At 44.8% G+C, this 15,835-nt stretch overlaps 1 protein-coding gene across 2 annotated transcripts in view; it reads left to right on the top strand.

Annotated features, from left to right (window-relative positions):
• Positions 1 to 3,032: 3,032 nt before the first annotated feature.
• Positions 3,033 to 15,835, top strand: part of LOC131109984 (C-terminal-binding protein 2) — a 70,643-nt gene continuing 57,840 nt past the window's right edge. For both annotated transcript variants that reach the window (XM_058062595.1, XM_058062598.1), the window contains exon 1: positions 3,033 to 3,324. The gene's annotated coding sequence lies outside the window, so the exon portion shown is untranslated. The remainder of the gene's footprint in view (positions 3,325 to 15,835) is intronic.

The following is a 15,835-nucleotide window of genomic DNA, read 5'->3' as shown; positions in this document are numbered from 1 at the left end:
CGGGGAAGTGGCGCTACGCTAACACCGCATCTTTGCATAAGATTATGGTGATCTTGCTTGGCTGTCATCATCATGTCAAATACTTTGATTGTTTTTGGTTCTGAACAATCACAAATGACCCTCAGTGTCCAATGAAAAGCATCCATACATCCATTTTTTATGCTTTCTATGTCGCTTATCCTTCTTAGGTGGTATGCTGGAGCCTATCCCAGCTGACTTTGGGCGAGAGGCGGGGTCCACCCTGGACTGGTGGCCAGCCAATCCCAGGGCACATATAGACAAACAACCATTCACACTCACATTCATACCTATGGACAATTTGGAGTGGCTAATTAACCTAGCATGTTTGGAATGTGGAGGAAATCGGAGTACCCGGAGAAACCATTGACATTACGATGCTCCATTTATACATTTTACGCCCTGATCCTCCACACTACTTACTGTTTATGCTCCCAACCATTCCAATTATGTCTTATTAATTAAGTTTTAGAGAACGAGATAAAGAATCATTACTGGCTTTGATTAAAGTGACTTCATTTGATTTGGAAGCGACGTTATGCAACATCAGCAAGGTAATGTGTCCCTTATTTATGTGATAATATACATCCATTCCACACAATAACACAATTAATTGTGTGGGACACACAGTCATACAATTATGCAGCATCATTTTTCTGCATAATCATCTCTATGTTTTTGTGCACCCCCGCATGCAAGCAAGCGGAGCAAAAGAGGAAAGCGGGCTGATGGACAGATCAATACTGCAGCATATGGAGGCCAAGCAGTGTGGCATTGAAAAGTGGAAAATGGGATGCAGATAATGGGATGTCAGCGAGTGGCCGGCTGTCACGTCAAACTACAAATTTACCGACGCACAGAAAATGAAACAATTGTGGGTTAAGAGAGTTTTTTTTTTTTTTTGCACCTTTAGCGAAAGAGCTTCCACAAAAAATAATTACAGGAATCAATTATATAATGTCATTTATGGTCAATGGAAAGCGGTGAGGTTGTCCTGCAGCTGCATCACTTAAGCATGGCTGACTCCAGTATGTGCAAGCGTACAGACAACTATGTCTACTCCATAGGAATTATTATTAAGTTAAAGCAGGTCTGCATGCACCATAACTACTGTCACTGTTGTGTTTATTAAATTAGCTTTAAAGACATCATGTGCGTGTTAAAGATTCTGCTGGGGCCCATTTAGAAATACAAACGGCACCTCAGTGTGCAAAACGCTACTAGGGAGTTGTAGCCATTACAAGCTTGTTACTGATAGAGGCAGATGGCCGCCCACATGCTTTTATTTATGTATGCCTTCAATGTATTTATTAAGGTATAAAACAGTGGTGCTCAGTTATTTTCCGTCAGGCCACACAGCTAGGAGACCGGAGTTCGATTCCACCCTCGGCCATCTCTGTGTGGAGTTTGCATGTTCTCCCCGTGCATGCGTGGTTTTTCTCCGGGTACTCCGGTTTCCTCCCACATTCCAAAAACATGCTAGGTTAATTAGCCACTCCAAATTGTCCATAGGTATGAATGTGAGTGTGAATGGTTGTTTGTCTATATGTGCCCTGTGATTGGCTGGACACCAGTCCAGGGTGTACCCCACCTCTCGCCCCAAGACAGATGGGATAGGCTCCAGCATGCCAGCGACCCTCGTGAGAATAAGCGGTATAGAAAATGGATGGATGGGCCCCCCTGGGGGACAGAAATGTTTTGGCATTGCCCCGATTTGAAAAACTATCGAGAAACTAATAATATATATTCATATATCCTTACTGAACAGACTGAAATTGAAACCAACAACAGCGAAATTCAACAAAATGGAGAGCAGTGAAGAATAGAAGCATATTCAAGAGTCAAATTGCATGCTGTCCCCCTCCAGGGGGACCCGCCCCACTATTAACAGAAGGAAACTCATATACAGTATTTGGTCTACAGTTGATACTCTTAATATGATACTCAGTACATGACATTTTTGGGTGGGATTCGGTACAAAGGAGCTGATTGTAGATTTTTTTGTTGTTGTTGACATTACAAGATGGAGAACTTTCAAATTCTGAACTTCTTGATTGGTTTGCTCTGTGGAATACCAACTAGGACTCCAATGGGGATATAAAAACCGTGGTAGTATAACTTTTAGATTTTGAAACTGGTGCTCCAGGTACCTTGAATTTTCTCCTGCTTCTTGAAGTCATGGGCTTTATCAGCAATGTTTCTTATCAGATGCTCTTGCACGTGGATGCTTGCTCCTCTCAGCTCGCTTCTCTGCCTCCATGATAGTTTCATACGGACATCGGAAAGCCTGTATCGATATTGTTGACGTCCCCATCCGCCCTCTTTGATTGCTAAAACTTGGCCACCTGTTGCTCTGTTGAAGCAAAATCATCTCGCCAGTGACTTCCTTATATGGGCGTGCCCGGGTTCAAGCTTTACAAACTAAGTGGGACCAATCACAGTGGAGTGGGCGTGCCGAGAGGCGGGTCATGGAAATCCACGGAACTACAAATGGATTAGGTGCAGATTTTGGAAGATGTGGAAAGCTTTCTGTGTGCGTTATTGTGTATAGCTGCTCTACAGGAGTCCACAACTTCATACAAAGGGCAGAAAATGTGCATAAATGTTCAATAAAAATGTGTGTTTCAGTATTTCATAAACATTTTGAGCACATGAAACAATAGTGTGATGTGGCTATTTCCTGTTGTTACATCCCTACCTGATACTGATGATGGATTGGCCGATCGATTGGCCGATCGATTGGCCGATCGATTGGCCGATCGATTGGCCGATCGATTGGCCGATCGATTGGCCACATGTGACTGATTGAAATGTTGTTGAAGCATCTTGGAATTCAGAACATCCGAGTACTTTTTTCTTCTAAAATGTCATAGAATTATGATGTAGTATTGTTTTTGCAGAGATGCTTTGACCATCTGAGCGGGGAGCAGGGAGTGAGTGAGGGAGGGTGGGCTTCTTGGTTTATGTCATTGGTTTGAACGACCCAAGACCCCGCCTTGATAAAAGAGAGGAAGAAAAAAAAAAAAGACACACAAGCACACACACAAGAGTTAGACAAGAGTGAGACTTCGAGCAAAGAGGCGGAGAGAACATAAAGCAGCGGAACAGTTGGATTCGTCTTGTGTTTTAATCAACAGGGAGGCGCATTCTCAGCGAGAGCTTAAGAAGAAGCGGGAGAAGATTCCATCTTTTTCTTCGGAGGATTAATAAAGTGCAATGGTGGTGGTGATGATGACGGCGATGATGCTGACGACGACGACTTGCGCCTAGAAAAGTCTCAACTTAGCCCCCCCGTCATTCGTGAAGGTAAGACGGTTGTTTTCATTTCCAGTTTGTGGAGCAGCATCCAGGGGGACATTCCGTCCAACTGTCTCCTTTTAATGTCCGCCACCTTGTTCCATTAGCACTGGCTAGCTTGTTTTGTGTGTGTGCGCGTGTCGGCGTGTGTGTGTGTGTGTGTGTGTGCGCGTGTGTGTGTGTGACGTTTAGGCGAAAATAGGAAGCGCGTAATTAGCAAGCGCGTTAGCATAACATGAGTTGTTGCATCCTGTCCCCCCTGTTAGTGCTTCCAAACCCCCAAATAGGTCGCCACTGCACCACCGGACTCGGTTGTGGTGGTCTGGACCTTAACAGACGCCATCCTGAGCCGTCCTCCACTGCCTCTTCCTCCCGCCCGCCACCTCGCGTCACACAGGTCCCCACGGTGGAGCACATCTGCCGGCCAGCCTTCGTGCACACACCGCTCAACTATCTCATCATGTGCGCTACAAACACACCAACAGGCCATACATTGATTCTTTTTTTTTTCTTTTTTACTATGACTGCTCGTTTGTCACGCTTTTTTTCCCACCAGAATGAAGCCAAATATAGTTCCAGAGCTACTGACTTGGCAGTTAAAAGTCACACAAACAAGGCGCTAACTACTCTAGCATGTACATTCTTCATACATAATTAGTTTTATGTCACATTATGATGGATAACAGCAGAAATGCTCATATGAATGAGACATCCTGTTAGATCGCCTTTGATGTCCCAGCATGTAAACAAAGTTAAACTGTCTACCAGGGCTCGCCCGGCCGCCCATGCATCCATGAATAACATCAGAGCGGCCCGCAAGTTCGCTACTAAACTTGGGAGCAGATTCCTAAAAACACAGAGAACTCTTTAACTTGGGTCTTTGCAATAGATCATGAAAAAGAGGAGCACACTCCTGTCATGCGGAGGATCCGAGTAGTGTTTTTGCAGTGGATCATTGAGAAACCTACCCTCTATCTCCAGGTCAGAGATACGGATCACTTGCATTTTGGACTAAGAGAGCCATACCAAGCTTTTTACCTACATCCATCCGGGTCATGAATTCCTGACTGTGTATGTATTTGTATGTACGGTAGATGCTTATTTACAATGGCGCATCAGGAGTTATTTGATTATTTTTAGCAAATTCTTTCTTTTTGTTATTGCCTATTTATTGTATATTATTGTCCTGGTAGGTTTTCTTCTTTTTTCTCTTCAATATTGACTGTTAATTGATGGTCGACTGTTGGCATTTGTTGATTGTATGTGTTGGATATTGTTGGATACATGAACAGTACACATATGGATGCTCTGCGCAAATGAAGTCCCTTCCGGGAAAAAACAAAAGAAGTATAAATACGTCTTTGGGATTGGGTGTTCAGGTTGGAAAAAAAAAAACATGAATATATCTTTGGTAGCGAATGAGTTAAAGCTAAAGGAGAAGTGAGCTATTTGTGTTTTATGTGACTGCCAACATTTAAATTGGACTTTATTTACAAAGCATATCTCCACTCAGTGTCCTCGTTTGTCATCAAAAAGAGGCATCATGTGTGAATAGAACATAAAAATACTGAGAGATGAAACAAATATTCTTTGAGCTACTTAACATGAGCCGGCGAGCTACTGCTAGCATACAAGTTGGTGACCACTGAATATATGTAGCTTATTATTTACGCACATATTGACCACAGTTACTTTGAAAACAATAAAAAATCTCATACATGATTCACTAACCATTTGCACTGCCAAGTGGCTATCGCATTCATGCTAACCTACTTTTTAAAGCTACACCGTGAGCACATTACCCCGAATGAAGTGGAAGATCCGTGACATGGTAAACAAATCAGTTAGATTAAGGTTAATGTACCTTACTAACATAACTTTAGCCATGCGGACGGCAAACTTTCTCGTACTTATGACTACTGTCAAATGTGTGGCAGTTTATTCCGATTGTAACGTGACCTCATACAATGTTTATTCCGGCAACAGGGAGGGTGAGAATGACAGCGATGTGCCTGCTCACGGAACAGTAATTATTGCAGGTTAATGCGGCTCAAAGCCCCTCAAACGCCATTGCTCGCTCCCACACCGACGAGCCAAAATGGCTTGTACTTTGCTCATAGAGCAGACGCAAGTAGCTCGACCCTGACGAAGATTCACAAAAGTCAGGTGGCCAAAGTGCGGCCCTGGGGCCATGTGCAGACCATGGCGCATTTGTCATTGCATCACTGCGGAAATTAAAGAATCAGTAAAAATAGAGCAAAAGGCTGAAATGTTGACGGTCATATCCAAAGTGTTGAAGAGTTTGGAGTAGACTCTGGCTACTGAGAAGTAGGACTTTGAATACGCTGGAAAGGTTTTTTTTGCGGGGGAGGAGGGCTCAAAGCGTGAATCCTTCAATCCTATTTCAAATTTGGCTATGGTACTCCAAAAATCAAGAGTATTTTACCAAAGTTTTTCTAAAGTTGGGATCATGTGTTCCATTTGGAGACCAAGTCTGACACTGCAGCTCATCTTTGAAGACCGAAGACAGAAAAAAAACCTTCAAAGGCGAAATAATGTTGGACGGCACAGTCTACGTCTTACTTTTCTACGTCATGCAGCAGTTCACTTTTATGACAAAAGCCCACCCATCAAACAGCACATCTGTGTTTTTGGCTGTTTTATCGGCTATCCAATGCGTCAGTCATCAAGAAGATTGGATGGAAGTGGCCTGCGCTGTGTACATTAGACTAGCATTAACGTTTTGCCTGTGTTGTAATTTCTGATTTTATGACGACATTAGCGAAAATGACAAAATAGCATAGGGGGAAGCCTGACCAAAATCTGTCCACCAGAACAATCTGAAACAGGATCAAGTGTTTTAATGTGTTTTGCATGAATCTTGTGTCAAGTGAATAATAACTAGTGGCTAAATTGTTGCATCTGCTGTACCAAGTCGTCACCTTTAGTCTGGCTTTGTGTGGAAGTGACCCTGACCTCGTGTTTGAATGCCATGTCCCTTCCGTGAACTCTCCCTGGGTGGGGTGGGGGAGGGTGGCTGGTGTTCCAGGTCTTTTAACACTTGCTTTGTTGTAATTAGCATGGCTAAAAATGGTATCACCCCACTCAAGTCTTTTTCTTCTTTAATCCAAATCCAGAAGCTGCCCAGTGGGTTACATTGTGGTGGTCTATTTTTCTACAGAGTTGTAAATTAAAGTTGCAGCCGCCTTTTGCACCAGGCTTCCTGTTTTTCCTCACTTTCTCGTTAAAAATGGCTGCTGTTGAGCTTCTGGAGAGGAAATTCAACAGCCCCCATGAAGAATCTGCCCTCTGCCATCCTCTGCTGCGTTGCCGGGCAGCACCCCATCAGTCAAGGCAATTGAACGTCTCTTGAGGAGGGGGGGACCCCTGTTTGGCAGCATGCAATATTTATTACCGTCCGTCAAGCGCCGGCCGACTCTCCCTCTCCACGGGTGAGTAACATTGGGCGCTACGTTCTGTGTTTAAAAAGTTCCCCTCGCCAGCGACCATTAGGGAGGGATTTATGGGTACAGCTTCCTTGGAAGTGCTGGGAGGGAACATGTGTCATGAGTTGTCACATCCAGTACTTATGTTATGGCTAAGATGTTTACTAGAGGTGCTTTTCTTTCCTGTAATCGCTTTGTGTAATAAGCCCAGCAATGGACTGTGGGATATTTATGAACTTTTTGAGGCCGGTCTATTGGACAGGTACATTCCACCAATCATTGGTATTGCGTTGATGCTAACACTAACTTAAATAAGGCTAAGTTCAAGTCGTTTTATTGCAGAGGTGGGACAAAGTCAGTATTTTGCAAGTAAGTAAGAAGTCTTTAATCCAAGTCTCAAGTAGACGTGCAAGTCCAAGACCAGTGTTGAGTTAAGGTCAACACAGGTCAAGTCGAAAGCCATAGACCTGAAATTTTTCAAATCCTTACAAGTCACTGTTTACCAAAAAATGTATGCCACACCATTGTTGGGTGTTAATAGATGCATTCAATGAGGCACATTCTGTGGGAAAATTGGCTGTCTTACAGAAAAAGGAATAGTAACCTTGGCATAGTAACCGTGTTCCTTGATTACTTTGAATTGGAACACTTTTTCCTAAGTAAGACTATAAACTCTAAGTCAAGTCCTGAGTCATTAATTTCCAAGTCGAGTCCAAGTCCAAGGCATCAAAATTTTGACTCTTTTTTTTTTCAGTTTTGAGATTACAATTTCAAAGTCAGCTGGGATAGGCTCCAGCATACCCACGGCCGTAGTGAGGATAAGTGGCATAGAAAATGGATGGATGGAGTTCAAAGGGCTGTAGCTTGAAAAATCCTCAGTATGACCACTCATAGCCCACTCACTTCGATTGCAGGATGGGCGTAGTGGCTTCCTATGGGTATTGTGACCGGGAGAACCAGAGTGTACAGTGAAAGAAGCTGCCCAGCCGGGCTGGGCAAAGTGCTTTAATGTCGGATACCTTATACCGCCTTGCGCCCATGAAGGTTTGCAGAACCGCGACAGTGGCCGGGAGAAGCCACCCACTTTGACCAGGAAAGATGCATTAATGTCGGACACTCTGTGCCGCTGTGTGTCCACGGGTAGCAGATAATTTATTCATCTACAGGAAAAAACTGCATTATATATTGTTTTATATTTAATATGTATATTTACTGTATCTGTATTTTGTTCATTTACGTTAGCGGATGTGACGGGTTGTCATGGTTGCAACCCCGATGACGTTGAATGGACGCACGGCAGAAAATGAATGAGTCTGGCCAAGACCGCGGAAGGGAATATTTGCTCTTCGGTGATTCCAGGTGTTTGGCATCTTCATTACTCTTCACAGATAAACTGCAGAGAGGAAGGAAGGTATCGGACTTTGTTCCTGTCATCTGTACTCCTCCCGCTTATGCCACTTCACTGACTCTGTTTCTTTGCAGAGGTGAAAGGATAATTGGTGCTATAGATGTCCTTATCATGGTGACAGGGAGCCAAGGCGCTATTCTCTCTTCAAGGGGAGAAGATCCAGTGATAGCGCTGACATAAGGCTATCTCACGGTGGTCTCCAAGCAGATGTATTTTAGGCTGAACCTCAGGCGGCTGGCGAGCAGATGGTGATGGTATGCTATTGAATGTGTCAGCCACCTTACCTCTGCACATTTGAGAGTGAATAATAACGTGGGCGTGCATTGTCTCACAGCCATGCAAAAGGTCAAGCGGGGGTCCCCCGGTGGGCCAAGTCCTCATGACGATTTGGACTGATTCATTATTTTCTTACAACTTCATTTAGTGCATATTAATTAACATGCTCCCAAATCCAACATTTGTGTAATCCACCAAGGATTTCTTAAAGGCGAGCACAAAAGGCTTTTATTATCTTAAGGAGGAAGTGGTCTTTTGGGATGTAAGTGCCCCCCCCCTCCGCCCCAATTGTGTGATGTGCTCACGAAACAGACAGAAGCGAAATGAAATTACAAGGTATCATGAGCGTATTGAATAATTACCTCGCTGGAGCTATTGTAACGTCAGGCGTGCTCTTTTTATTTGGGGGGGGGGGGTTGATGAAGGTAAAGAGGGACAGAGGGGAGGTGGGGGAGTTATGGCTTCCTCTCACAAAGAAGACAAATGCGCTTTCAAGGTTAAACTCTGCAATGGCCAAATGTTTTGAGAGGATGGATTAATTTCATGTCCCATAATGTGATTTGCGATATCACCCCCACTCCCCCCCCCCTCCCCGTGCTGCCCTTGCTTTCATTGGAGATGGACGAGCCTGATGAGAATTCAGGGCAGGGTGTGTGTGTGGGGTGGGGGCGGCTGCCTTTTAGCCTTCATTTTCAAGTGTTTACAGGACTACTAAGTGTATTTAATGGATGCGTGGCAAGCTTATCATTTTACCGTCATTCCCCCAACCTTGTTTTTCATTGACTGACAATTCAGTTGTTCCCTCTTGGTGTGAGAGAATGAGGTCTCTCCGCACCGAAAAACGTTTTCCGGTCCAAACTGTTTCATCGTTGCAGCCTTTCACCCACACAAAAACGGCAAGCGAACAAGCGAAACCTCTGTTTTTTGAAACCGATGATGTCACCGACCCGTCCCCATCCCGTGTCTGCCACGTAACCAGTCGAGAGCGTCAACGACAAGCATACATAATACTTTATCTGAATATTTCGACGAGCATGACTCACCGCGCTCTACATTCTCCAAAATGACTCAGAGAAATAATTCCACGTCGTCATACAGGACGTCTAGACGAGCCTTGGAAACTGGAAGACGATGGACTTCTGCGCTGGCGTTTGTCATCTTCTTTGGTTTGGTGTGTCACGTGGTTTGTTTGCACCCAGTCATCCGTTACTATCTGGATGCAACAATCTGGCACAGCAGGGATGCGAAACTTGCGAAACCAAAATACACATGGACAGGGCCCGAGTCTTATTCCTTCCACATAAAAGCACAATATAGAGGCGCTTCAAGGTGGTGCTTGGAGGAAAATTGCTGAGCACGGTTAATTGTAGCACAACCTCTGAAGGAGGATGAAGGACCGCCATGGTAACAGCGGCCCGGCTGCACTCGACACCTCATTGTTTGTATCTGCATAGCAATCCGGTTGACATGGATAACAAGGGGAAACAACAAGGATCAAAGAAAGTGATGACATTGTTAGCGTCAGCGGACATTCAAATGTTGGTTTTGGAACACCTGTGTCGGCAGGAACGCCTGCAGTTCCCAGGTGGCCGGCGTCCAAGTCCCACAAAGATGTCGGCATGGCCAGTCTAGTACTAGGCCACTATGTGACATCTGCCATAAATCTGGCTCTTGCAGGATGAAGAAGAATTTTCTAAAGAGAATTCAATTACAGTCGGGGGTGGTGCTAACACTATATGGGCATACACATGTTTATATTAAGCTGTTTCATCTTGTTCTTAAAGCCCCACTTATCACCACTTCAAGCATAAATTCTTCCACACTGCAGTCTGTAATGTGACTGACATCTTAAGCGAGGAACCTTTATTGGAAGCCAAGCCTCCTTATCCAATATGCTGGCAATGGTACCAGAATCAGTAGGAGGACAAATCCACGCTTCCTACTTGCTGTTTACCCATTTGCTAAAATTAGCTTCATCTGTTGTGAGAAGTTGAACTTTGGACTGTGCAGGACTAGGTAAGGGTTGGCCCCTGAGCAGGCTTTATGCTTCTGTCATGGTACATGTTTTTCATTGCTACAGCGAACCGGAATAAAGCGGGAAAACTCCAAGGGATTGATTCCGTGGATTTAATCTTGCAAGATGAGACGGAAATATTGCAAATAGCACAGTGCTCATAATGCAAGTACAATAGTACTCCCTATGTGAGGGGTCTGTTCACGCCACAAAACTAGAACACAGGGGGAGCGCAATCAAAGCAAAAATTTCGGGGCAGGGTGTGTGTGTGGGGTGGGGGCGGCTGCCTTTTAGCCTTCATTTTCAACTGTTTACAGGACTACTAAGTGTATTTAATGGATGCGTGGCAAGCTTATCATTTTGCCGTCATTCCCCCAACCTTGTTTTTCATTGACTGACAATTCAGTTGTTCCCTCTTGGTTTTTTGGTCCAAACTGTTTCATCGTTGCAGCCTTGCAGCCTTGCATCCTCCGGGATGCTGGAGCCTATCCCAGCTGTCTTTGGGCGAGAAGTCAAAACTTTTCCAGTTACGCACCCTTTCAAATTGAGCCTCTTTGTCTTGAACTTTAACCTTTACCTGTATAAAATAGCACAATACCCCGCCTTGACCCGGTAGTGCTATTGTTTGCTTGAATGCACTGCCGGTCATGAGTATAAAAGGACCTCTTACTTTCTTCCCCCTTTCCTCCAGTGCCATCTCTGTTCCCCTCGTCGACCCAAGTGAAGGTTTCGCCGCTTATGTAACGTCTCCAAACATTTGTGCAGCATTAGGGGAAGTCAGGCATGCCAAAGCTGTGCAAAACCCCATAGAGGTGGGACAGATGGCAAGCCTCATTTGCAGCCTTGTAAACTGCCTGTGACAGGAGAGATGGCACACACAGACAAAGTGGGCCAGTGCTAACTAAGGCTTCGCCGTGCCATGGATGGGCGAGATGCTTATTACTGAGGACATAAAGCATCTCAGTTTGGCGCTCGCTGCAGTGTTATGACTGCTAATTGCGCCGTTTGCTGATTTATGGAAACACTGATTCATATTTTAAGAGCCATGTTTTGTGGCGCTCCACCTGTGTGCCACATTCCGACTCAACCATTACCCCGAGCTATCGGATCCCTGCATTAGATCATCCATCACGACGTTAAAGAAGGTGACCTGGAGTTGTTTTGTAATTCGGTCGTTAATCACTGCCGCGGCATGCTCTGTCACTTTACTTTGTTTGCCGTTAACAACTCTTTGGGCAGAGTCCATTACTGAGTAAACAGACAGTGAAACGCAGACCAAATGAAGATGCCCAGCCCACAATCCCCCCGAGGGGAGATCAAATGGCCGGCCCGGTGATGATGAGGGATGTTTATGTCTGCCACTCTATTAAGTAAAAGCTCTTCCCTGCTGGTACATAATGAACACCCACCTTGCGAAATGGCTGTTCTGAAGCGCTTTCCTTTCGCTGAATTACTGGTCATTTTCATCAAAATGTGCGGTAATTGTCCTCGGCGGCAGGTTGGGGAACGGTGCGCTGATAGAGGCGATGAGTTTGAGCGTAACTTGGCAAGGTGACTGGCTTATGGCAACATTAAGCATGTTGATTTGAATTGATCTCCGCCGCCTTCCCTTTTTGTATGGTAATGAAAGCCTGTTACGTCCTTGGGTGGATGACAATTCAGGCTTGAACTCTTTCTGTTGTCTCTGTGTACATGGCAACGCCTCCTCCAGATGTCCCCCACTGCAGGAGGTGCCGAGCCTGGCTCTTGCCGCCAAAAAAACATTCCACGGATCATGTCTGTGCAGCTGAGCGTATGGCCCACGGAGCGATTGTGTGTGGATTCTGTCAGGAAGACGGTTCAAAACTCAAGACGGAAAAGGGGCAGTGAAAACATCTCGAAAAGGAGAATGTTTTGGGGGAAAAACTTCAGACAATGTACCATCTGCACACTGCAGGGCGTATCGAGCGACACTGGACCACTGCTGTGAGCAACGATTGCATTGTTATTAAATGGCTGTTGCCTCTCTGGCAGCCATATTAAAGCCTCTGATCCTTTGCCCGGTGCAAGTAGAGGAGGAGAGAACCGAGCCCCCACCCAGTCTAGTCTGGCCTGTTGGACATGGTGACATAATGTGCAGCTGCAAGATTAGACGATGGCAGTGCAAACAGCAGGAACACGTAGCAAGACAGCAGCTGTACACCGCAATCCTTGTATTTTCTTAAACCGTCAAACTCTGCAATATTAATTAAATCTGCACTCCAAGAGATGTGCGTCTGGCTTCATGATTGACGAACCTGGAGCCGCTTGTGTCGCAGCTGTGTGCTGACTTCCTGATGTTCAATGGCCTTTGTGTACAACAAACTAGTGGCACACGGAGTGTGAAATGTCACGGAGGAGTCGGCCTCGTTCGCGTCCCCTTGCATTCAGGACAATGCATTTAGCTTAATAACTTGCTTTGCGCTAGGAGTTATGCTGAATTTGATAGGACAATGTGCTCAATTGTTCTCTCTGTCCTGGGCAGGTATTGCTCTGAGTAATGTTCAAGAACGAAAATACCTTAAACCGCACAGCTAGCAATCCAACTTCAGACATTTTTTTACAGGGAACTTAGCGGTACACTGGGTTGGAAAAACAGGCTTGTGTCTTGTGTCTTCCCGGTACCTTTCTCAAAGGTTCTTCCAAAGACTATTAATCCCACTTCTGACACCAATTACTGCTAACCTTGACCTGAATCCTCACATACTATTTTGCAATTGCTTTATTCAGATGTAGTTATTTTGCCGCTCAATCTGTGACGAAATTCCATTTCAATTTTGAGATCAGTTGCACTCGACTGTGACAGTTAATTTTATTAAAGACTTTTCAACAAAAAAAGTATCTTTACCTTCAACCTTCCGACACTATTTGTCACGGAAAATTAAAGTGCAGTAAACTCAGCCTGCATTTACAGCCGTTATTAGGCTGGAAAAGGCCTGATACAGATACCCCAGTCCGATATTTTCAATACCTCACCCATCTCCGGGGTACCTGTCCCAAGCATCGTTCAAATCTCGAGGAGTAACCTCAACTTTTTGTCCAATTTAACAGCATTTCTTGCCCATTTTTAGGCCTTTTGCCGCATATCTGTCATTTGATTCCATTTCACTTTTGTAAACGGCATGTTCCAACATCGGAAACACTCGTCACTCGCCAAAAGAAGAAAGGCTTTTCAGTGGTTTTCCTGCTAAGTAGGATGGAATAAATGATGGAAAATCTACACCATGTAAGTTGGATGTTGAGCCATACTTAAAATATTTGGAGTCGGGCGAGTCTGTCAGATCAGTGGCTCAGTCTGTCGTCTCGTTGCAGTACGAGGGATGAATGGTGAAACGCTCATAAATATTCATGCCCGCTCAGACTCCTGTGTTTTGATGACAAAAGTTTCCAAGGTCCCGATTTTTGGAGCCCGTCATCCTGCTTGACGGGACCTGACATTTGGCGAGGTCTACGAGGAGGATTTGTTTGTGACAGCTTAAAATTACGGCAGCACACAAGGAGCTGCTGAGTGGGGAGGATGGGGGATTGAGGAAGAAAATAGCTGCTGCTTATTTAAATGTCACTTCAACAAGGTGAATGCATAAGCTCCCCCAAGCGGTACACAGGCACTCCCCACAATGGAAAAGGGTTTCTCGCCATTCTCCATTCAGCGCATGTCTCTGTGATTGTGTCGGGCTCGGGTTGTGTTATTGGCAGAGGCCTCTAAATCTTATGAAGCCTCGCCAGCATCTTGACAGTAACCACAAACCATTTAGTCGTTTGTTTTGTGTAGGTTGTGACTAAAGCACCGAGCACTTTTGAGGTGCAAAGCTCGAGTCTAAAACATACATTTTCAGGCTCTCCCACTCTCTGCGAGTGCTAAAGAAGCAGGGCAAAAAAAAAAAAAAAACCAAGTAAGAAAGAGATCGCCTTAAGTGCAAACCGGGGGAGGAAGGAAACCGAGGGAAATATCTGATTACAGTGCTACAGTTTCTGCACTGTTATTTCGTGACAGCACTCAACACATTTAAGAGCGCACAAGGGAAGCGGAGTGTCGCTGACCCTTTTTTAACAAGGACGCCGAGGCAACGTCACTCAAAGTAAGCGATTGCGGCTCATTTTGAGCGAGGAGTACCAAGTTTCGAGCTCTCCGTCGCTTGGTCTTGACAAATAGTGGCTTACACAGCTGGATGAGGTCCTCACAGGCCATGCCAAGATGCCGGATGTAGATGACGAGCACCTATGTCTCGACACTTCCAGACTCTACCGCAAATGTCAATGAATTATGCAGCCTGACAACTTCTTTCCTGGAAAACCCTTTGCCCCTTTTGCCTACTTTTCCTTTCATCTATTTTAGCGTTGACATTTTGCGACAATAGAAGCGATGCATATTTTGCCGTGATGGCTCCCCCGATTAATGGAACAATTATGTCATCAATAACACTGAATGAGGTTTGTGCTAATGATGAGCTCGTGTTGGGTAATGATTCCTGCAGTTTGCTTGTGTGAAATATGAAATGGGAGGCAAAGTGGCGAGGGACGAGGCTTGGGTCGTCATTTCCTGTTGGAGAATGATTGCCTTTGGCGCTGTTGGTTACAGCTGCTCTATGTTTGAGTAGAATTACTGATGTTTTTTATCATGAAGAATGAATTCAAACGAGTTTTTCATTGTGTTTACAAAATGTTGCCTTCATTGCCTTGGACAACGCTCACTCAGTTTCTCAGGAGATTTTCTTTTCCCAGGAAGACCTACACGGCATTATGCATATGGTTTAATGTGATGCAATGTTTGTGCATATGTTAGCCACTGAGTCACTGCCGTACAGTCAAATATTGTGGCGTTTGTGTGACTTACTCATCCCAAGACTTTCTGACTGTTTCGTACAACTCGTTTCGTAGTTGAACATGGCAAGCACTTTTAGGGGGGGCAATAATCCTTATGTGAGACATGAAGCTACCAACCTTAAGCCATATAATGATATACACTCTCAAATTGTAAAATGTATTTATTTGCATTTCCAGCATAGGCGCTATAGGCGGTGATTAGCTTTATGAAGCAGTATTGGCATACGCCGATATCATGCTTCTTCATGGAAATCGTCCGATACTCATTGTTTTTATATCTGTTTTAGATCATACAGAAAACACAAAGCCGTGTATTCATGTCTGACATAGCGATTGTGGATTATGGCCAGCATTTTTTTTAAAGTGCAGTTTTTATTTAATGGTGGGCCTGCGGCCACCATCTTGGTTTTGTACAGCTGATTCTGTTGATAAATGGGATAGGTCAGCTCTATTTGGGCCCGGAACCAGTTGCTTTTGGACAGCCGACAACCCAATCTCCCAGCTTTATCACCCAAGGGATTGGTCACGTTGATG

Source organism: Doryrhamphus excisus, chromosome 22 (assembly GCF_030265055.1).
Source record: "Doryrhamphus excisus isolate RoL2022-K1 chromosome 22, RoL_Dexc_1.0, whole genome shotgun sequence".
In the NCBI taxonomy this organism is placed as follows: domain Eukaryota; kingdom Metazoa; phylum Chordata; class Actinopteri; order Syngnathiformes; family Syngnathidae; genus Doryrhamphus; species Doryrhamphus excisus.
This window is presented reverse-complemented; position numbering and strand designations above follow the sequence as displayed.